Raw genomic sequence first — 22885 nt, 5'->3', positions numbered from 1 at the left:
TATTGAGAAATAAATAGCAATGAGACAGCTTCAAATCAAATTGGTAGGACAGTTCCAATAATTAACACATTGCATACTGCTTTCCTAGTGGTTATTTGTTGTACAAGATGCAGACATGATATCCTATTATAAACACTATTAGAACAAATCCCTCTATTCCTTGAATTAAAAGAATGTAGCTATATATCTATCCTAACCATTTTGAATACACAGATACAAAATGGTCATTCCTGAGTTTGAGTTCTGATACTAAAAAAAAAAAAAAAGAAAGAAAGAAAAAGAAAAAGAAAAAAGAAAATGTACAGCCATGCAAACCTGCAGCTTCCATAACCAACTCTATTCCAAAGAACAGGATATATTAAAAGGATATATTCATGTAATAATTATCCAATAATTCATTCAATAATAAATTAATGCTTTCAGAAATTTGTGGATGATTGTTGTTGTAGAATTCTTTGGTTGCAAGCTAGAGAAGCTATGGCTAACTTAGCAAAAAAAAAAAGCATTTATTGGATGGCTCTTAAATAATTCATGGAATTAGAGAAAGTTGGAAAATCAGACCTCAAGTAAAAAAGGAATCAGGAGAGCACCAAGGATCTTGTACGAGGAAGCAAAGGTAGTGTGCAGGAGTCAATCAAGGAAATAAATCTCCTTCAACTAATCCCTATCCTGTGTTCCTGGTAAAGATTCCAGTGCCCTAGAAAAAGAATCTCAGTGGCCAAATACAGATGGGAAAGGAAGAGAGGAAGTTTTTGATTAATGTAGAGAACTATATAGAATGGGGGAAGGTGATTATCCAAAGAAATGTGATATTGTTACATAAAGAAGGTTACCAGGAATATTAGGTAGGAATGAAACCCCTATAAAATTACTTTGGAAGAAGGTTTTTGGTGACAAATCTATTCAATACTCAATCAGTATCGTGGATGGAGATACAGTGGCGCACCTAGATAACTAAGCTCTAACCCAAAGCTAAGGGGAGAGATTATGAGTCACTGGACCAAGTTATAGAAGATATACAGGCATGATGTATGGAAAAGTCTTGGGTTGTTACAAAGACTTTCAAGTTCCTGTCTACAACACTTCTACCAGTGAAAAGCGAGAAGCATTGCTAGCAATATGGGGAAATGATTTCCTTTATATTCCATCTTATCTCCTTCCTGACCCTGAAGACCAGGGAGAAAATGGGCCTCAGTTTCTCTGGATGTTGTCATTTTCTGTATGAGAAAAGGAAACTCTCTCTTTTGAGTATAAAAAAAAAAAACACAACTGTCCTAGAAGCCCCAGCTGCTCTCATCCCACATTTTGTAGGCCAGAACTACATCTCGAGGTGCAGTACAGTCTTAAACTATTTTCAGGCATTGTTTTGAATGATTTGGACTAATCAGGATCTACTCTGAAGCTTAAGGGAGATTTACTTCCACTTAATCATGTAGGGAATTTGTAAGTAAAAGCAGTGACATATTAGGTGAAGGAAAAACTAGCTTTGAGACATACTACTAATAAAGTTCATTAATGATTAGCTTTAATGTTATCTCATCTGGGTCTTGGGAATATGTCTTACACTCATGGGTATGTTTTACATTAGAAGTAGCCTAAACTAGATGCTGTGCATCTCTCAGGAAAACAGTTACAGGAATTGAGCTGTTCAATATTCTGCTTCTAACTTGATCATAACCCAGAAGCATGCCACAAAGGCAGATGACAGCAGAATACAGTACAACTGTAGGACAGAATGAATGCTTTTGGCTGAGCTGGGCAGCAAGGCATGGGAAGGTCTAGAAAGAAGAAAGATGATTCTCACATTTTTATCTCTAGCCTGGACTACTCTCTTATACTCTGTACCCATTTATCCAATTGCTTAGTGATATTGCAGGTTCCAAACCAAGTTCCAAATCCCACTTGCTACCTTACTCCACAAAAGAACTTGTTCTTCTCTGAGTTGTCCCTCCCTCTTAAATGACAGTTTCTTTCTTCCAGTTGTCTTAGAGTCATCTATGTCTCAACATTAATTCCTGTCTTTCAGACTCTGCCTCTAAGTGATCAGTAAACCCTGTCTGCCATAAGCCCTATGTCAATGTCAAGCCTTTTTATAGCTTATAACTTGTAGCTAGGGTCTGACCTGCATGTTCTCTGTCCCTGCACTGACCAACCAAGCTGTGAACCCCCACTGGATGATTTCAGTAGCCTTCTAACATGTATGTTCCACGATGTCAAGAGTTTTATTCAGTTTCACTTATTCCTTATTTTCAGAGCCTAGAATATTTCATGGCACATAGTAGGCATTTAATATCTATTGATTGAATGACTGAATCTATTTATAAGACATCTCTAAATGTTTTCATTTTGTAAATTCATATGCATAGATTCCAGGAAGTTTTCAAAAAAACAGTTCATTGATTTTTCCCTCACTCTATAATCTCTGTTCTTTTTTGGAACCCTTGTTATTGGAGATGAACAACATGGAATTGTCCTCTATTTCTATTCTCCATTTCACTGTGTTTTTCCTCTACTTTGTAGTGAATTTGTTCAACTCAGTATTCTATTTAAGCTTTTCATTTCTGCTATCATGGTTTTAACTTATGGAAGCTCTTCCTTGGTCCCCTTGACTTTTCCCCCTTAATGATATTTGTTTCATGGACACAAAGTCTTGCAGATAATACTTAAACTTAATTTTTCTATGTTTCATTGTAGTCCATTGTTGCCAGCATATTCATCATTGTTCTCATCATCATCATTTTGTGGTGTGAAAGAGGAAACCCTGTGCTTCACACATACCAGGCAAGTGCTGTACCGCTGAGCTTCCTCCCCAGTCCTCTAATAATTGTTGTTTTATTTTGTTTTGGATTATTGTTCTCATTTCTTGCTCTCTGTTTTGTCCCATAGTACTTTCCTGTCTTAGGTCCTTTGGTGTCTTTTAACCCTGGATATCTGCTAGTGAGTTTTAGTTGGTTGATAAAGCCATCTGGAAGCTCTGACTGTATTTGTGAGCTGGATCACTTTGAATTTCAATGTGCAGTGTGTTGGGTTGATCTATTGTTCAGCATCCTCCCATCTCAGGGCCTTTGATTTTTTTCTCTTGATCCAAAAGATTCCCTAATCTCCTTCCTCCTCCCTGGAGGTAACAGTCCAGCTGTTGGTATTCTGGCAGTCAGATAGGAGCAGGGTGAGGTAGGAGGGGAGCAGCTTCAGCGTTTAGCCTGCACTAAGCACATGCTCACTCAGTGTGCCTGTTCTCAGAAAGGTGCTCTCACATCCTCTTGCCCAGAGGTCCTCTTCAGAGAACCAACCTGCAGACCTTTAATGATGGCGAGGGCAAATGCCCAGCTGAGTAAATAGAGGCTTTGTGTCTTAGGAGAGGGCACTTCTAACATCGTTTCCCCTCCAGCATTGTTTTTCTCTGCCTGGCAAGTGTACTCTGTGTGCCTTTGGGGGTTCCAGGACACTGAGATGGGTGTGGAGTCACCTTGTTTAGTCTGCAGCACTTGTTAATGGTATGTCTCTCTGATTTACACTTTTTGCTTCTGTTTTTTTCTTGTTCTCCTGAGTTTACAGGATTTTGTCTTAGAAAAAAATCCGTTATTGTGGTTTCAGTAATGTTTCCAGAGATTAAACTGCATGCATGTGTTTAATTTACCAAATTGATATGCAGCTCCTTGCTCTCTTTTCTCTCACACAACTGTCAGAATTGGACACAATATTATGTGTTTTTCTTAGCATTGTTATTATTTTTAGTTTTCCCCATTGGAATGGCAACACTTTGAGGACAAATATTTGATTTGTCGTGTTTGGTACTATATTGCTGATATCTAGTATGTATAGGTAGTCAACCAATATAGTAAATGCTGAAGGTCCCAAAGGAGAAGGGGTGTGTGTGTGTGTGTGTGTGTGTGTGTGTGTGTGTGAGATAATGGCACATATAAGAAAAACTGAATCATTAAAGATGTTTCTGGTGAATTTTCAACAGTGTGAGAAAACATGATACAATGTTGAGTGAAGATCCAAACCCCAAACACAGTGTGGTTTTGATTTTTTTAGATACATGGGTAGTTAGACGACAGGGTCTAAACACAGTAAATTTTTTTTATTGCAGGTATATATACTATTTATTGCCGGAGCAAGCCTACAGCTTCACTTCTTCTTGGACACACCCACAGTGCGGCCAGGTGGCCAATGGTCTTGCTGTGCTGGCCTCAGACTCGCAGACCCCAGAAGTGGCGCAGGCCCCTGTGGGCTCGGATCTTTTTCAGTCGCTCCAGGTCTTCTCGAAGCTTGTTGTCCAGACGGTTGGCTAGAACCTGGCTGTACTTCCCATCCTTCCCATCCTTCTGCCTGTTCAGAAACCAGTCTGGGATCTTGTACTGGCGCGGATTCTGCCTAGTAGTGCTCACGCGCTCCACCTCATCCTCAGCGAGCTCTCCAGCCCTCTTGGTGAGGTCGATGTCTGCTTTCCTCAACACCATGTGAGCGCACCTTTCCCCACACCCTTAATGGCAGTGAAGGCAAAGGCTATTTTCCGCCACCCGTCGATGTTGGTGTTGAGTACTCGCAAAAGGTGTTGGAACTTCTCAGGGATCACTATAGACATGGCCCTGGCGGCGGCAGCGGCGTGTAGGCCTCCTGTGGAAGACACGGTAAATTTTAACAGTGGTTCTTTTGCCTTATGGGGTTATAACTAATTACTATCCTTATGAAATATTTTCTTTTTTTATGTATTTAGTACAGGGTCTCACTACGTAGATCAGACTCGTAGCGATTCTCCTGTTTTCAGCCTCCCAAGTGCTGGGATTACAGGCGCGTGCCACCATGCCCAGTTTCAATTACTGTCTCATCGTGCCCTGGACATTGAACCCTGGTCACTGTGCTCTGCCTAAGCAGACCCTTTAGTCTGCTGAGCTATTTGAAATATTTTCTGTATTAAAATATTTTGTACAAAATATACGCTTTTATGATCAGAATGCACTTAATAATATGTTTATAAAAGCTAATCACATGTGTACTGATGGGTGATATCCTGACTCGCCAATTGCAATACTGCAGAGCAATTCTGATGTCAACGACCCAGAGATACTGCAGGTGTTAAAGTTAAGGAGAGTTTCCCACAAGATTGTCCTCACTTCAGACCTCAGCAGCAAGACTGGAAGTCTTCAGGATGCCCACACTTCTGACCAACTGGCAAAAATTCAGGGGCTTTGCAATCTTTTGGTGTGTGGAGATATCTTAGAATTACTTGTGGAACTCAAGGAAGTGCTACATAATTTGCATTTAAAGGGTACAAATCAGAACAAGCCATATGAAAAGATCAGTATGGTAAGATATAGACAAGCCTGAACACAGAGTTCCTGTGGCCTATACCTGAGGAGTAGGTTGGGTCACCATCTCAACGTGTGACACCAACCAAGAGCTTTACCTGAGCCTCAGTGTGTGGAGATTTTATGGTGTTTAGAGTTTGTCACTTTCACTGGAAGTAAAAGTTTCCACTTTCACTGGAAAGTTTACTTTCCAGCCCTCTTCCTCTCCCAGGAGTTAAACTAGCTCTAAGTCCTAACCTTCCAATATGGATTCATCTTTCTCTCAGGAGCAGGCCCAGCCTGAGTCACTGCATGAGATAAGCTCACATGTGACTGAGGAGCCTACCAAGTGTAACAAAAGCTTCTAGCCCTCAGGACATGCTATAGGATTGGAAATTATATCTCAGGAACCAGGGACCAAGGTCAGCAAATTCTTTATTATACAATGGGAACACATCATGTAAAAAAACATCTCTAGGGTTTTAGGATCTCAACATGAGTCTGCAGTGTTTTATAGCAGCCAAAACCAATAAAAATAGCAAAATCATAAAGCCAGTGTTAGCTTGCAACATAAGAGTTACAGCATATTCATTTGCTAAGGCTGCCATGACAAAGAGCCAAAGTGGGTGGATTAAACAATAGAAACATATTTTTCCCACAATTCTGGAGACTGGAAGTCTGAGGCCAAGTATTAGCAAAGTTGGTGTCTTTGGAACCCTCTTAACTTGGTCCATATAATTTTTTCTTCCTCTACCTTAATGTGTTTTTTCCCTCCATGTATGTATCTAAATTTCAGGTTCTTATAAGGACCCATGTTATATTGGATTGAGATCATCCTTATCTCAGTTTTGCTCTCTGTACTTTTGTTCATCTGTGGTCAACCATGATCCAAAACTAACTTAAAGACAACAATATGCAATATAACAGTCATTGTTGATTTCCTATTATTTGTTTAGTGAAATCCTGTATGATTTCTGATTTTTTATTATTCTTTTTAAAAAAATTTAAAAAGAAATAGTAAATAAGAAACTCCAGAAATAAGCAATCCATCAGTTAAACTGCAGGCCATTCCAAGTAGTATCATGAAATTCTGCTACCCAACTCTGCTGAGCTCAAGATGTGCATTATCTTTCTGTCCAGCACATCCACACTATATACATTACCCACCTTTGTCACTCAGTACCTACCGTGGTTCCCAGATGGACTTACTTAGTGTTCCAGCACTTGTTTCCAATAAAAAATTATTATTTTACTTAATAACAGTGCCAAAGCACAAGAGGAGTGGTGAAAGGAAGCACAGGGCATAAGATACAGGACAAAAGTAAATGCAGCACCATGTAGCAATGGAAGAAATGTAGTGTATGACTGTATCGGGTCTGGTACTGTCTGTAGTTTCTTTCCCCCACTCGGGGTCTTGGAACATATTCTCTAAGGAGAAAGAGGGAACAATTGCAATTTTAATTTAATTACCTTTTAAGGACTCCCATCTCCAATACACTCACATTCTTTTTTTAATTAATTTTATTGAGAAACAAATAGCAATGAGACAGTTTCAAAACAGGTTAGTAGGACATTTACAATAATTAATACATTGCATATTGTTGTCTTTGTAGTAGTTATTCATAGTGCAAGATGTAGACATGATATCCTGTCCAAATGGTATTAGTACAAATCTTTCTTCTCACTGAATTAAGAGAAAGTAGCGATATGTCTATCCTATTTTGTATATGCAGATACAAAATGGTCCTTCATTTATATTCCTTTTTTTTTGTTTAGTTTTGTCAGAGATGGGTATTCCATTGCCATTTAAATCTTGTAGGTGTGTTCAGCAAAATAATTCAATATAGTCCAATAGTCTATAATAGTAGTGAGTTATCTGTAGGACTGGCAATGTCAGGAGTTGTTGACTTGAGCCTTTTATAGCTCAGCATATTAATATGGCTTTACTTTTTATACCTCATTTTTTATACTTTTCTGCTGGATGGTTAAGAACAAGATAAAACAAGACCTATATAATAAGAAATGTAACTTTTGTATCTGACAAGGTCAGTCACATCCCCTCAAGATTTACCCTGAAACCCTGTACCGCAGTTTGTAGATCCTTTGTCAGTGTCAGGCATGTAGATGAGTCATGGCCATTGCTTGAACAATTTGCTCTCTGTGAAAGCCTGAGAGAATGTTTTTTCTCTAAATGACTCTCCTTAGGCACATTATGCACTGTCAATCACTTTCTCCTCTGTGGCCCCATAATCTCCTTGATCAGGAAATTTGTGACACCACTGAGTTACATGATGTTACAGGTTCTCCTATGCCCTGCGTCCTCACTGACCTTGAATGGCTAGGGCCAAAATGTTGGCTATCCATGTAGCCCTTCTTTTTGTCTAATTTTTGGCCTGCAAACTTAAGTTGTTAACAGAAGAGAAGCTTAATGCTATTATTACCATTCTGTTATTTATTTTTAATTTGGCTTTTGTTTGTTTATGCCATGATATCACTATGTAGTCCAGGCTGGCCTTGAATTTGCTGATGTAGCCCCAGCTGGCCTTAAACTCACTATGTGGTACAGGTTGTCCTTGAGCTCATAGTGATCCTCAAGCCTCAGCCTCCTGAGTGCTGGGATAACAGGGGTGTATTGTTACACTCATATTCTAAGATTTAAGTCTTCATTTGGATGAGAGGGATGCAACTGCGCTCATAACCCTGGACTTCCAACTCCCTCAAAATCCACATCTTTGGGCCTATAACTCAGCAGACTAAGCTCCTGCTTAGGCAAGTACAGGGACAGGGGTTCAATCCCCAGTACCACCAGCCCTGCCCCCTGGTGCACTGAGCCAGCCACTGAGACTGGGCATGTAATTCTAGGCCTGGCTCTGGGGAGGCTGAAAACAAGAGGATCACTATGAGTCTAAGCTGCATAGAGAGACCCTGTACCAAATACATTTTTTAAAAATCCACATCTTTTTAACATGCAAAACACAGCCACCTTATCCCAACAGCCCCCAAGTTGACCCATTCCATCATTAACTTTAAGTACAAAAATATCAGCTAAATGTCATCTAAATCTGGAATAGATGAGGCTTGTGGTATGATTCATCCTGAAGTGAAATTCACCTATAGCTGTGATACTGTATAACCAGAGAAGTTATCCATTCCCTCAATACAAGGCTAGGACAAGCCTGGGTTAGATATTCCATTCCAAAAGGGAGAAATTGGTGAGGAAAAAGGGGTCATGGGTTCCAAATAAGTCCAAGGCCTAGCAGAGAAAAATCCCATTAAATTTTAAGGCTTGAGAATAATCCCTTTGGTTCCCCTCTCTGTCCTGTAGGCCTGCTGGGGTGGCCCTGCCTCATGAACCCACCTGGGTGGTGGCCCTCCCCCTCTGGCTTCAACTGTTCTGGAAGTGAGGCGGGGTCATCCCAATCCTTGGGCCTCTTGAATTAATGAATAATATTTTAAAATTAATAATTAGTAAAAAGAATGGTAACAAATCCAAACATTCCATCTGTAATTCAGTTCAGCTATGGGAAAAGAAGTTGCCTTTTTATTTTTTATTTTTTGGCAGCACAGTGAGTTGCCTTTATTTTTAACATTTGTAGAAAACTGACATTTAGATTTCAAAATTCATTACAAAATTATTGGCAGCAACTTTAAGCATTTCAACAATGCTGACAGATCCCTCTTTGTTGACACAAACAAGGCCATTACTCTGTGTTCAAAAACCAAGACTTATCCCAAGAGTCTGTTACATCTGCCACACTGCGCAGGGCCCCTTGGTGACTGTGTCTTCCTCCGTCTCCTCGTCACCGTCCTCAGGGGGAACTGATCTGCATTCTCTGCCAGGTATCTGACGGGACTGCAGCATGCCCTCAGCCCCTCCACCTCAGCCAGGGTGGATGCATTAGCTACAGCATCCTTGATTGCTTGCACATCCCCTGGAGAGGGCCCACCTTTCTTTTTGTTAGTTGACAAACCAGCACCTCCATTAAACGTTTTTGCTTCTCCTGGTAATATCCTTTGCAAGCTGTGCGCCCCGTTTGCCCTTGAACATTTTCTCTGCTTCCTGGTGCTTAGTTTTACTTTCTGAAAATCCAGTACTCTGACTTGTGGAACTTTATAAATCACAAATAGTCTGTAATGCTTCTTATTTGTTACGGGATTCTTTGGAATGCTTAGATAAGTGAGTGATTTGTGAGATGCCAGCAGGTGCAGATCGCCCAGTTCCACAAGGCTGCTGTTGGTGAGAGTGAGTTCTGTGCGACACGGCAGAGTCTGATCAAGTCCCTCGCCGACATCGCATCTTCTGTTGTTGTTCACCGATAATGTTTTCAGTCTTCTCAACAAAGGAAAACCATTCTGTTTCCTGATCTCATTGTCAGAAAAATCAATAGCATCAAACTGGTCTAAGGTAGCACCTAGATTTTCTTTTTTTTTTTCTTTTGGCAGAACCAGTGATTGAACTCAGGCCCTTGCGCTTGCCAGGGAAGCGCTTATTCCATTGAGCCATCCCCCCAGCCCCGCGCCTAGATTTTCAATGACAGGAATTTTTATATCCCCCCAAGTCCAGCTTGCAGTCCCGCAAGGTGTTAGTGTACTGCACCACCTGCTCAATCAGCTCAGTCTCTGTCATCAGCTTCGCCATTCTGCCAGCCCCTGTCTCTGCCAGTCACTGTCAACAAGAAGTTGCCTTTTTAACACAAAGTTTTAGAGGGCAATGAACTACGACCCAAAGATTATCTGAATTCCAGTTTCTTCATCTCCAAAAGTCAGATATTAAATTTGAAATCTTGTTTCTGGAGAAATGATGGTTTGTGCAAATAATACCAAGAAAGGCAATAACCTTATAGTTATCAAAGAGTCATGATATTACAGGTTTTGTCCTCCCAGAGAGGACAGAGAGGGAGACCCATAATCCATAGGTCAGAACAGCAGGGTGGGGGATACCATGTGGTGGCTGTGTCATGTTCTTCTTGGCTTGTCCTATTATTAGAGACAGCTAAGCTAGACAAAAATACTAGAAGCAGTCAGATAGGGTGAGGGCCTCTAGAGAGCCAGAACAAGGACGAAACACTTCTCAGCTGTGGCTGGAGACAGGTGTTGGAGAACAGGCCTCAAGATAAAGACAGGATGACCAGGCCTGTCTACTTCTTCAAAGAAATACCACCAGGCCTAAGGAAGCCTAGACTGACACCAGTCATCCCAGTGGGTGACCAAGATCTCTGGGCCCATCATTTCCTACTAAAAGTCCTTGTTTTTTCCATACACTCTTGTTACGTGACTTGTTTTCCCATTGGATCACTATTACCTAAGTGACTATACTTGTGTCCTTATTGATTAATCATAGCTGTAAGCCATATCATATCCATATGAGCATTGCTTGACAAAATTCCCCACCCCTCCATAAAGTGGTGTCCTCTGGTACCCATTTCTGATGCCTCCAGTTCCTCTGCTAGGAGCTATCTATCTTTTAGTAAGTATTTTCCTACACTTAACCTCCATTGTTCTAGAATTCATTCTTCAATTTTTAGAGAACACAAACTCAATGTATCAGTCATCTAACAGGTCGGGAGTTACATTTCCCTTATATCATATTTGAAGGTTCTGATATCATCCCTGTAACACTATCATCCTTTTCCCCCTCGTGGGAAACATACCTTAAAAATCAAGGGAAAGCTTAGTACATGAGCAAGATTTTGTGAGGGTGAAGAGGCTAGTAGTTCCTTGGACTACTTTCTTTTCTTTTCTCTTGTTTGTTTGTGTGTTTGTTTGTTTGTTTTCTTTCTTTTTTTTTTGTGGTACTGGGAATCAAATTCACAACCTCACACTTATCAGGCAGGCACTGTGCCACTGAACTATATCTCTAGCCCTGGCCCTGTACTATTTTTATTTAAATATTTCCCAAGGAATGTGTTTTTATTCTCTTTTAAAACAGAACCTCAAGAAGCCATCTCGCATCTTATAGCAATAACCCCAGATGGCTTTAGCAATGCTTACTTTAATTTGTCCTTTTCATACACTTAGTCAGCCCAGCCACAGAACCCTAGGATTTCATGACTGGATGAAGCTTACACAGTTTGCTGGACAGTGTGAATTTTGGGTCACCCAGAGCTGGATTCCACTCTCTTATGATATTGTGTGACTGTGAAAAGTCCTTTGATCTTTCATTCTAGGTTCCTTGACTTATACAATGAGGATAACAAAGGCCTATGCAACACTCTTGTGCCATGACCGTAGCTGGTGGCAGTTAGAAATGAGCGCCGGCAGGACAGTACTTCTTTATACCTTTTATGAATCCTGTCTCTGGATTTTAAAGATATCTTCACCCCTTGGGCTTTCTGCATCCTTCTAAGCTTGATGCAGAGCTTCAAAGCACTCACACAGTTATCTTGTGCTTTTTTAACTGTCCTAAATTGTTTATTGGGTTATAAATTTTACAAATATCACTTACATTATTAGCGGTAACGGTGGAGCTGGAGAGGATTGCGCCTTCTCCAAGCTGCACAGCGAGAACCACCAAGAGTGTGGTGGAACGTGTGGCCCTTTCCAAGGCCATGACTCCTGCGGCCTGCAGATGTCAGCCCACGCATCTCCCTGTGCTTGTGGCCTGGTTTGGTGATCCATTGGGTGTCAGGATTTCTTCTAATGGCTTTGTGGAATGGATCAATAAGGATAACCTCAAAGAATTTGTATGTGGAATCTTCCCCAACCCAGTAAGAATTTAGAACTCTCAGAGCCCGACAGTGGCATCCAGTTCACTCTTCAACCTCAGACTGAAGGCTTCGCATAAACCTCAGCTTGTTAATGCCATGATGGGCAGGCTTGCTGTAAGTTGCTCCCTTAGGAACTGGATGTTTGTGGCCACCGCAGCGCACAAATCCTGTATATGACATACCTTTGCTTGGCCTTGTATCCCAGTCTATGAGCTTTGTCCAGCCAGGATGGTTGAGGAGCCCTGCAGAGCGCCGAGAGCTGGTGGTACTGCCAACAGGTAACCTGCAGCAGAAAGCACATCACATTGGACTGCTTCTTCCTCCACAGCTCCTGGATGTACTTGTACGCACCCAGCTTGGCTTACCTGATGGCTGCCGCCAGATGAGAGGGGCCAGTTATCCTTCTTGAGCATAACCTTCATTCTAGGTTTCCACTTCTCAACTGCACCTCAGGAAGCCTAGTAACTTCTGTTGTGGCCCAACAGTGTTGATAGAATACATTTTAAAATATCTCCAGAACTATAGTATCCAGTAAGTAGAACCAATGGTTTGATTGGTGCTGTCTTCTGCAGTGACATAGGTGGGTAGTTTTTCTATCCTTTGCGATTCAAAGAAGACTCTCTTGCAATTGAAAGGCATCTCTGTGGCTTTTTATTGACAATAATTTCAGTTGCTTCCTCCCAACTAACCTACCACATACCTTAAGTGTTACAAATACAAGAAACAGTCAGGGGTTTTAAATACTAACCTGAATCACTATATCTAAAATAAAATTTAAGCTCACTTCAAATCCAGATGTGCACACTGACTGGAAGTACCATAAGAAGTCAGAGAAGGTTGGGCACCCTATTGTAGAGCACCAGGACCAACCCCAAATGGAGGTTGGAAGGCTCCTGCATAGGGGAGACCAAATGCCCTTTTGGGGAAGAAAATGAAATTCAAGACAATGACCTTCCTTCAAGTTACAACTTTAAAGAAAGAAAAAAAAAAAAGACATGTAAGCTGCAGTCCAAACTTCAAAGATCCCTAAAGTGTCATTTGCCTGCATACAAGATAGTTCAAGGAAGCCGCAAGTGCCCAAGGGAAGATTTTTGTATGGGAACTTTAACTTCCCATTCCATTTGACTTTTGGTCTTTAAAATACAGGTCAAATCAATGAATTTAATGAAGGCCAGTTGACACAATGCCTTCGCCTTGCATTTTGACCCACATAAAGGGGAGGCAGTCCAGGTCACGAGGCTTTAGCAGAACTTTAAGTGGTTAGTACACAAATGTGACAGAACGTTTAGAATCCCAGAGACTTGCGAGACCTATTGACAAGCAGTTAAAAGTATTTGAAATAGCTGCATGAATGAACTTTGATAAGGTAGCGCTATTGTCTTCCATTGTCTCTTTCCCTTCATATGAAAACTCCCCCAAAAGAACAAGAGTCAATGAATGTGAAATGTAGTGTCAGTTTTACTGGGCTCTGGATGCCTTTCAGCACTCTGACTTTTTTGTGGCAAGTTCATGCTATTTAAAAGTATTCTTTCCTCTGAGTTTCAACTCTTGCAAATGGCGACTTTTCAGTCCACTACCCACCCAAGTCTTTTCCAACTGCTTTCATGCTATGAATAGCTCTTTAAGTTAAAAGAAGTGAAGATTAATTTCAGTATTTTCATTCCTTCTAGACACTTGGATTTTTTTGAGAGGGATATCTGAGGGCTTGCCCGAGGTGTCTGGGCAGGGGTGGCTAGATAGGGCACAGAGGGAGTGAACCCTGCTCCCAGCAATCTAAAGATGGCTCCCTTTGTAACAAGGCAGGGAGCTCCTTCTTGAAAACTGTCAAATCACCTTTAGGCCTGGAAGAGATAAGCAGACTCAAAATCTAAGTGCATAATTTTAAACAAGCATGTGGGGATCACACTTATCTTAGCCAACAGGCTGAGAAGCTGTGACAAGTGTGTGGGACCAAATTCGAGTAGGTAGAGGGGATCTTTTCGATTCAAAACAACTCAATGGGAATTAGTGTATACCAGCCTCTTCACCCCAGGAAAAGCTTATGCCCCAAGATTGTCTACATTTGCCAGCATAGATAGATTTTTTTTTGTCAGTAAATATCCATTTTGCAAAGCTGTGCCTAAAACACCAATTCCCAGGGTGGCTCCACGATTGTTTGAAATCACCCCTGGTCTGTCCCTAAGCCATGTGGACACAGTAGTGGGGTGCTAAAAGTCCACAAAGGCCTCATCTGAGGAGCCATATGTTGGTTTCACAGGGTTTCATAGTTCTAAGATTTGCTAAATATGCTTTGGGGGGTTTTCTCAGTAAATCTCTATAGATAGATTTTATTGTATTTTTACCCTTTTGTCTGTTTTTTTGTGTGTTTGAAATTTCTCCCTTATTCATTGACCGGTAACTTTCTGTCACCCATCTTTGACTTTTCTCCTTACATCTGCATTTAAGCTGTCATTTGCTTCTGCTGTTCCCTCCTCTTGGTATCTGACAGCCCAAGCCTCCCTGCGCTTTTATCCCTTTGTGTTTGCATTATGACATAACCTGTGCAGAGTGGCCCAGCTCCCCAATTCTTGTATGTAAAATTTGCAACATTTTTTGAGACGGGTCAGTGCCCATTTTTGGGATCCTTTTCTTTATCTGAGTACCGTGTTAAAACTTTTTGCAGATGTGGTCTATTCAGGAGCAGGCTGGGGCTGCATGCAGAGATGGGGAAAAGAAGAAAAGGCCTTCCTATTTTGTGATTGCCATAGTAACTCAAACATTGCCAGTGTGTTTGCGGGTCTGGTCAGCAGCAGCCTGGGAGCTTGATTTCCTGTGCAATCAAGCCCTCTACTGGAGACGGTGGCTCGTGTGACACAGGGCTACACAGAGGACAGTGTGCTTGTTAGGCCTGAAATTAAGCATTTCACTTTAAAATAATACCCATTTGTATCCATTTTGTTCAACATAACAACAGCTGCTGTCCCTGGAATGACAGACTTGCCTTTTTAACCAAAGCTTCATATGACATTTATGAATGAGGCTGGGTCCATTCATTTGCAGTTTGAATTCACAGTAGTTATTTTTGCTGTGTTTTTTTTCTCCTTCCCAGCATATGGGTGAAATTCAACATTATTCAAGTAATTATATACACAGTTCATGAGGAGGAAAAAGCCTGCTTTGTTTGTATCATCTCTTTTAACTAGTTGTGGGCTGTGATTCGTCTTCTTTTTTTTTAAGAAGGCAAACATAGAAGACAAATTGAGGAAAAGTAAAATATTGAATGCCTCAAAATAGTGAGATATAATGAAAGAAGTGGCAGTGTTGTCACTGGGTTTTGTTTATTCATTTTTAGATAAACAGCTAAAAACATCAATCCAAATTACTCAATGGGAAAGGAGCAGAGAAAATCTGGGCAGAATCCTCCTCCTGCTAGAATCAGTAAAAACTTACAGCTCTGCATTCTTGTTTTCCCTTCCAAGAACTTGAAGCTTAGGAAAATGAACAACACGGCAGCAGATCACCATGTGAAGATGCCTGAGGTGGTCCGAAAGACCCACTGGCAGTGCCTTCAGAATACTAATGGTGGTGTTGCTTATAAAGAAAAAAGAGTTGGCATTTAGTTACCACTTTACCCCATAAATGCAGTGTAATGATGTCAAACCAAAATGATTCCCTTGGTGGCTCTCTTCCTCCTCATCCTCCTGTTTCACACCACCACTGCCACCACCGCCACCACCATCACCACCACTGCCACCACCACCACCACCACCACCAGCCCCATCTTCAGGTCCACTGAGCTCCAGAAGAAGTTATTACTTCTGCGCTTTTCTCATATCATACCAGTAACAGCCTTCTATCTCTGCTCGAGAATTGAAGAAGAAATAAAAAATCAACTCATTTGTGCCTAATTCTCAATTTGTCAATTCACTTTGGTGGTCATGAATAAGAATTTGATGCTATAAATTTGATGTCTCTTAAACATGTTCGCCTAATCTGAAAAGAAAAAGTCTTTTTTTTTTTTTTTGTATCAGGAATTAAACTCAGGACTTTGTGCTTTCCCGGCAGGTGCTGTGCCACTGAGCTATAACCCCAGCCCAAAGCATTTATCTTGAGTCACAAAGTTTGGAGAATTATTCTATTTTCTCTCCCTAGCCTCAATTTGTAGAAAATGAGATTGAAAATAGCATAAATTGGACCAGTTTCTATAGAAACTATCTTTTTTTTTTTTTTTTTTTTTTTTTTTTTTTTTTTTTTTTTTTTTTTTTTTTTTTTTTTTTTAGCAGAACCAGGGATTGAACTCAGACCCTTGCACTTGCAGGGAGGCGCTTATTCCACTGAGCCATCTCCCCAGTCCTGAGGCTATCTTTTTGGGAACCCACAAGATTGTTCCTTTCATCTCTTAGGAAGTTATCTGTTTTGTAGAATATCAGCAGGAGGTTATTAGTTTAGGAAGGGAAACTTGTTTTTAAACTCATATGATTGTTTTGATTTTTAATGAAGTTGATTAGGTATATTATATAGTTAACAATGAATAATCTAGATTCCACTTATCAGAAGTGTATGTGTATGCATGCACACACACTAAGTATTTAAGAGGTGTGATAAACATTTAAATAATGAATGTTTAGAAAAATTTTATTAGAATAAATATCACAGAGCTGGGGAGATAGCTCAGTAGAATAAGTGCTGGCCTGGCAAGTGCAACGTCCTGAGTTCAATCCCCGGCATTGAAAGAAAAAAAAAAGCCATAAATCATAATATATTAGCTGTGATTTATTTTGGGCTGGGGAGATAGCTCAGTACAATAAGCACTTGCTTGGCAAGCGCAAGGGCCTGAGTTCAATCCCTGGTTTTACCAAAACAAAAACAATAAAAACAATAAACATCACATTGCCATTAATGCTTCTCAAAATACTTGCCCTTGCTTTGAACAGTCTTATCCGATTGTTCTTGGCATTTTCTGAAGCAGTTCTGGAAGTTCTTTTTCATGAGTGTCTTTATGGGGTATGATAAAAGTGCAATGAATGTTGCTGCCAAGTAGCAGGCAATGGAAAAGCAGGCTCAGGAAAACATTACAGTGTGTCCTCACCCACCTTATTCACCAGATCTAAAACCACGCTACTTCTTTCTGGGTCTTCCCTCAAATCAAAGTGACAGGGCCGGGGACATGGCTCAGTAGAATAAGCACTTCCCTGGCAAGTGCAAGGGCCTGAGTTCAATCCCCACTTCTGCCAAAAATAAATAAATAAATAAACAAATAAAATTACATTAAAGAAAACCAAAACAAAGTGACCATGAAAGGTAAATATTCTGAATTGATTCAGGACACCGAGGCAGCCACAGTGCAACTAAAGACAGAAAATAAGACCTCTAGAGCTGCTTCAGAGAGTCGCAAGAGTGAAGAAGTGTGTTAGAAGTGAGAGTGTGGGGCTGGGGAGATAGCTCAGCGATTGAAGTGCCTGCTTGGCAAGCACAAGGACCTTGGTTCAATCCCTGAAATGGTATGCCAGGCAGTCCCCAGCTCTGGGGAGGCTGAGACGGGAGGATCTCTAGTCCGAACTGTGTCTGGTAGTTGCATTTTCTAAATTTTCTTAACTGTTCACCATACTTTTCAATCACATCTCATAGTCTAGATTATGGTAACCCAGAAGAAATATATGAAGGACAAACATTCTTATTTCTAAAGCACTTAAAGAGGAATTTAGCACAAGATAAGCACAATATAGTTATTTTTATTATTCTAGTACTTTTATATAGTCTTTTTCCCCCTGAGACGAAGTCTTACTAAATTTCCTGTATGACCTTGAATTTTCAGTCCTCTTGCCTCAATCTAAGTATCTGGGATTATAGTTGTGTGCCATTACTCCTAGCATTATCTATCCAAATATAAAATTACACAAAATCAAAATGGGATAGATTAACATTTATAAAAAGTAAATTCTCTGACAACTTGTAAACTTAAGAACCAGTGCAGTTCTTCCATTAACTACGCACATATTACCATTTCTTTACTCATTCATCATCAGTTGATCAGAAACTTTATAAATCAAGTATAGCTCAGTGCTGCACACTGAAATCAAGATATTATAATCTAGTTTGGCTGATCATCTCCTCTGGGCAGCCGTTATTGTATTCTCTAACCTTAGCTGATCTCCCTTCTTTATTTATTTGGTTTTGGTTTTTTTTTTTTTTTTTTTTTTTTTGGCGGAACTGGGGATTGAACTCAGGCCCTTGTGCTTTGCCAGGCAAACGCTTATTCTACTGAGCTATCTTCCCAGCCCAGTGCTACACACTGAGGTAAAAACAACAACAACAAAAACCTAATACTATCTCAGGGGGCTGGGAATGTATCTCAGTGCTAGAGCATTTGCCCATTTTATGTGAGGCTCTGGGCTTCATTCTCAGCACCCAAACAAGTGCAGAAAAAAATAGGCTAGGGACAAAAAAACCCACCACAAAACTGCCTAGGGAGACCATGAAACAGAAGGACTGCGGCCAGCAGCAACACCCCGTGTTCAAGGCACACAGAAAGAGCCAGGCTGTGCACAAGAGCATCAGTCAGCTAACTGCTCAAGAGAAAGGCTGGAGTGCAGATGGTTGGAGAGGCAGAGAGAACAGGAATGATAAAAGGGAGCAAAATGTTCAAAAGGCTAGGGGTGTAGGTGAAAACAGCTCGGAGGTGTGTCTTCATGGAGATAAATAATTCAAGATAGCTGGCGTGTCCTTCAGTTCTTCCCCCGATTTTTCTGTGTAAGTGTATCTGGTTTGTTTACTACATACTGCAGAGAGGTATTGCTTTCCTATTATAAATTACTTTGTTAATCAAATGCACATTAGTCATACTTTGTCCCTAAATGATCCCCAACTTAATGAGGCAAAAACTGTATCCCATAGCTATATATAAACTCACTTTGGCTTTTCAGTAGACTGGTGCTCTGCACTGGTTGAAATGATTGGGAATTAACTATGGTCATCCCAACGATGGTCCCTCTTCTGTGTGCCCTGTATGCCATTCAATCTGTGTAATCTGTGTGTCTTCCATGATGTAGGGATCTCTCTCAGATGGGGCCTTGGAAGTTTCACATGTATGAGGCTCCCAAGAAGCTTCAGGGACAGCAGTGTCAAAGCTATGATCCAGGAGAAGAGCACTTGTGGTGCGGAGACTCTTCCATAATAAGTATTCGTCCCTCCAGCTGCACTCCCCATGTAGCCTGTCCTCCTCCCTACACACACACACACACACACATACTTCCATAATAAGTATTCGTCCCTCCAGCTGCACTCCCCATGTAGCCTGTCCTCCTTTCTCCTCTCAGGACCTCTTCAGTACTCATGGATTTATCATGGATGATATTATGTCCAACTTGTAGGTATGTTTTCTGTGATTGCTTCTGCTAGTTCAAGTTCATCAGGGCCTAGCCCAGCTCTGACAGCCCTACCAGCAGGACTGGTGGGAGGCGTCATTTCTACCCACTTTTTGTATCCTCACAGGAAAAACTTTTCTCAACTTGAGAACTGGAGAAGCAATAGAAATTCAGCCTATTGGAGCCCAATTCTCAGTTTGTAAATTCACTTCAGCTAAGAAGAATAATTTGCCATGGTGAATTGACCATCATTTCACAAGTCCCACTCTGTTCTTGGGAGATGAGGTTATGGAATGGAAGGCTAAATGGAAACTTGGAGAAGTGTAGAAAGTGGCATTGTAATACAGTTATACAATACCCTTCATAGCGTGTAGGATGTTGTCATCTAGAGAATGGCTTGGGTAACCTATGTGTCTAGCAGTAGAATTAAACTCTAAGGGGAAAGGTTGTTCATCCTGTTCTCTACTGTGTCTCCAGGGTTGTGCAATGTCATAAAGACAGTAGTCACTCAACACATAGTTGTTGAATGAATAGGGAATGCATCCAGCAATAGCTATTGTGTTAGAGCCTCCAGGGATCTTTCTAGCAGTCATCTGGCCAGTTTAGCACACAGGGGATGATCTATGGACATAACTGTTGCTCATCTAGGTATTTTTTGTGCCACCCATGAGGCTTGCTGTAAATGAAAGACATTGCCCAACATCACTCCATTTTTAAAAATATATATTTAGTACATGGTCTACAGGGTATCACTATAGATCAGACTCATTGTGATTCTCCTGTTTTCAGCCTCCCAAGAGCTGGGATTACAGGCATGCAGCACCATGCCGCATCTCAATCGCAGTCTCACGTGCCCCCAGGTCGGGGCCGGCACAGTATGCTGGGGATGGAAACCCTGTCGCTGCGCTCTGCCTGAGCAGGCGCTTTAGTCCCCTGAGCCATCTGGCAGGCCCCTCTCCATTTCTTATACATGGTCTCTCCTCCCCTCGAATAATTTTCCCTACCCCTCTACTCTTCTGTTGTCAACTGTCCTTTACTGTGACAATCTGTGACACATAAGAACACTCTATGAATTCTGACAATTTTAGCTCATCTGTATTGTCTAAAAGTAGTACTTCTCAGTCTCCAAAGCAGCACTTTCACCAGCTTCTGAGTCCGGTTCACCCCAGGTTGGTCAACAGACTTCTCTGGAGGCTGGACTCGGGACTATAGATTTAATCCTTGGTAGATGATTCCAACATGTAGTAAAGGCTGGAAATCCTTCTAGAAGAGTGTCATACTTTCACCCTCCTAGAGGGCTCAGAGATGGAAAATGACTTACATTCATTTTCCCTTTCTCGGACGTGTGTAGCTATCCCTGTGCTCCTGCTCTGAACTCTACCCACAGAACAGCCTTTAGGGTGATGTGGGTGATCAATAGCCTGGCAGGATCACAGAGCCCAACACAAAAAATTGCTCAGTCATAAAAATTAAAGCAATAATAAAATTCTAGGTTTATACATCTTTTTATCAGGAGAAGACTAAGAATGTATAGTACTATTGGTGGTGTAGGAATTATACCATTTCTACAGGATCAGACTATAAATTATTATATCTGTTTTGAAAACAAATGTGTCAATATTTATTAAGCATTTCCTGAAGTTTAGTGTAACTAAATGAGTGTGACTTCTGAAACCCTTCTAGAAATATATCTGTCAGAAATAAAAGTTGCAAGTACATCATGGACTGTGGTATCAAAAGAGGAAACTGAGGTGTAGGATATGTCATGGTTACTCATGCTATGTAATATTTTGTCACTTTTACAAAGAATGATGGAACTATATGAATTAACTTTCAAGGATGTCCATATTGTACATGAAGTGAAAAACAAATTCAGTGGTATTGTTTTCATTTAATAACAAAAACTCTATCGATTTCAAAATGAAGTATTTTATATTAAAAATTTTATTACAGTAAAAAAATACATTGTTATTAATCTACCTCAGAGTAGTCCCTTGTGCTTCAAACACACTCACCCAATCATTCTTGCCAATTTCTTTTTCTTTCTTTTTTTTTTCTTTTTTGGCAGAACTGGGGATTGAACTCAGACCCTTGCGCTTGCCAGGCAAGTGCTTATTCTACTGAGCCATCTCCCCGGCCCCATTCTTGCCAATTTCTGAAGCAGTTCTAGAAATTCTTTTTTGTGCCTTTAGTTGCACTGCTATGGCTGCCTCCATGTCATGAGTCTACTCAAAATGTTCACTTTTCATGGCCATTTAGACTCTGGGGATGAAACAGAAGTCATGCTGTGGCAGCTCCAGTAAATAGGGTGGAGGAGGACTCACCCCGAAATATTCGTGAGCCTGACTTTCCATTGCACCATACTCGAAGCAGTAGCTGCCATCTTTCTTGATCATATCTTGTAAAGATGTTCACAGAAGAGGACTTCTAGTACTGCCTCAGAAAGCAGCAAGGATGGTTGGATAAGTGGATTTGGAGTGAGGAGGAATATTTTGAGAGGGATCAATGACAATGTACTGTGATACCTTCTTAAAAATTTTTAAATAATCATCACTTGCATTTGTATAGTGAAATACGGAGAAATACCCTCCATCTTGGCAATAGTGGATGAAAGGGGGCAGGAGATCATTGATTCTACTGTAACACTTTCTATGCATTGTTTGAATTGTGACAATAAGCACTACCACCTTTGTAGCTCAAATTCCTGAATTAAAAAAAACCACTGGGAAACATAAGAAGAGACAGGTAAGCCAGCAAATTATACCATAAAAACAATTACCCTGACTACCTAACCCTAAGTACCAGGTGAGGAGACAGACAGGGTATGAAGGCATTGCTTTTCAGTTTGGGGTCTACAAAGATGAAACTTTTGGGATTTAGAATTTATTTATTTTTTAAATTCATTTTAATGAGAAAAAGGTAAAATAGTGAAACAGTTTCAAAACAGGTTAGGACAGTTGCAATAATTAGTGCATTGCGTGTTGTCTTCGTAGTAGTTATTTGGAGGACAAGATGCAGACATGATATCTTGTCTAAACAATATTAGTACAAACCTTTCTTCTCATTGAACTAAGAGAAAGTAGCTGTAAATCTATCCTAACTATCTTTAATGTACATATATTTTTCCACAACAAAACAGTCCTTTATTTATATTGAGATTTAGAATTTAAATGGTCTTTAATCTTCTCTTGTGAGAAATGGAGCTAATGATATCTCCAAGGCCAGCGAGGCATCGTAAGGATAAAAAGGAACCATGCATGGTAAAGCAGAGATTCCTAGGAATCACTTCATGAATGTGAATTGTAGGGGCTGGGAGATAGCTCAGTGGTCTTTTTTTCTCTTTTTTTTTGTGGAACCAGGGATTGAACTCAAGACCCTTCTCCTTGCCAGGGAAGTGCTTATTCTACTGAGCCATCTCCCCAGCCTCTTAGGATTCTATTTTTACCTAAGAATAACAAACATTTTTTTAAAGAGAAAAAAAGCAGTAGAAAAAAAATAGAAATGATGCAGAATTTCACTAAGTAAAATGGTAGGAATTCAACAA

At 40.6% G+C, this 22885-nt stretch overlaps 3 pseudogenes; all 3 read right to left on the bottom strand.

Moving 5' to 3' along the window:
* Positions 1-4098: 4098 nt before the first annotated feature.
* The window catches only part of LOC101570385, a 73452-nt pseudogene continuing 54665 nt past the window's right edge, over positions 4099-22885 (bottom strand).
* LOC101577831 lies at positions 9034-9930 on the bottom strand (annotated as a pseudogene).
* On the bottom strand, positions 11689-21737 carry LOC101577423 (annotated as a pseudogene).

This window comes from Octodon degus, unplaced genomic scaffold (genome assembly GCF_000260255.1).
Source record: "Octodon degus isolate 3935 unplaced genomic scaffold, OctDeg1.0 scaffold00038, whole genome shotgun sequence".
In the NCBI taxonomy this organism is placed as follows: domain Eukaryota; kingdom Metazoa; phylum Chordata; class Mammalia; order Rodentia; family Octodontidae; genus Octodon; species Octodon degus.
The sequence above is the reverse complement of the archived record's forward strand: the minus strand, read 5'-3'. Positions and strand labels throughout refer to the sequence as shown.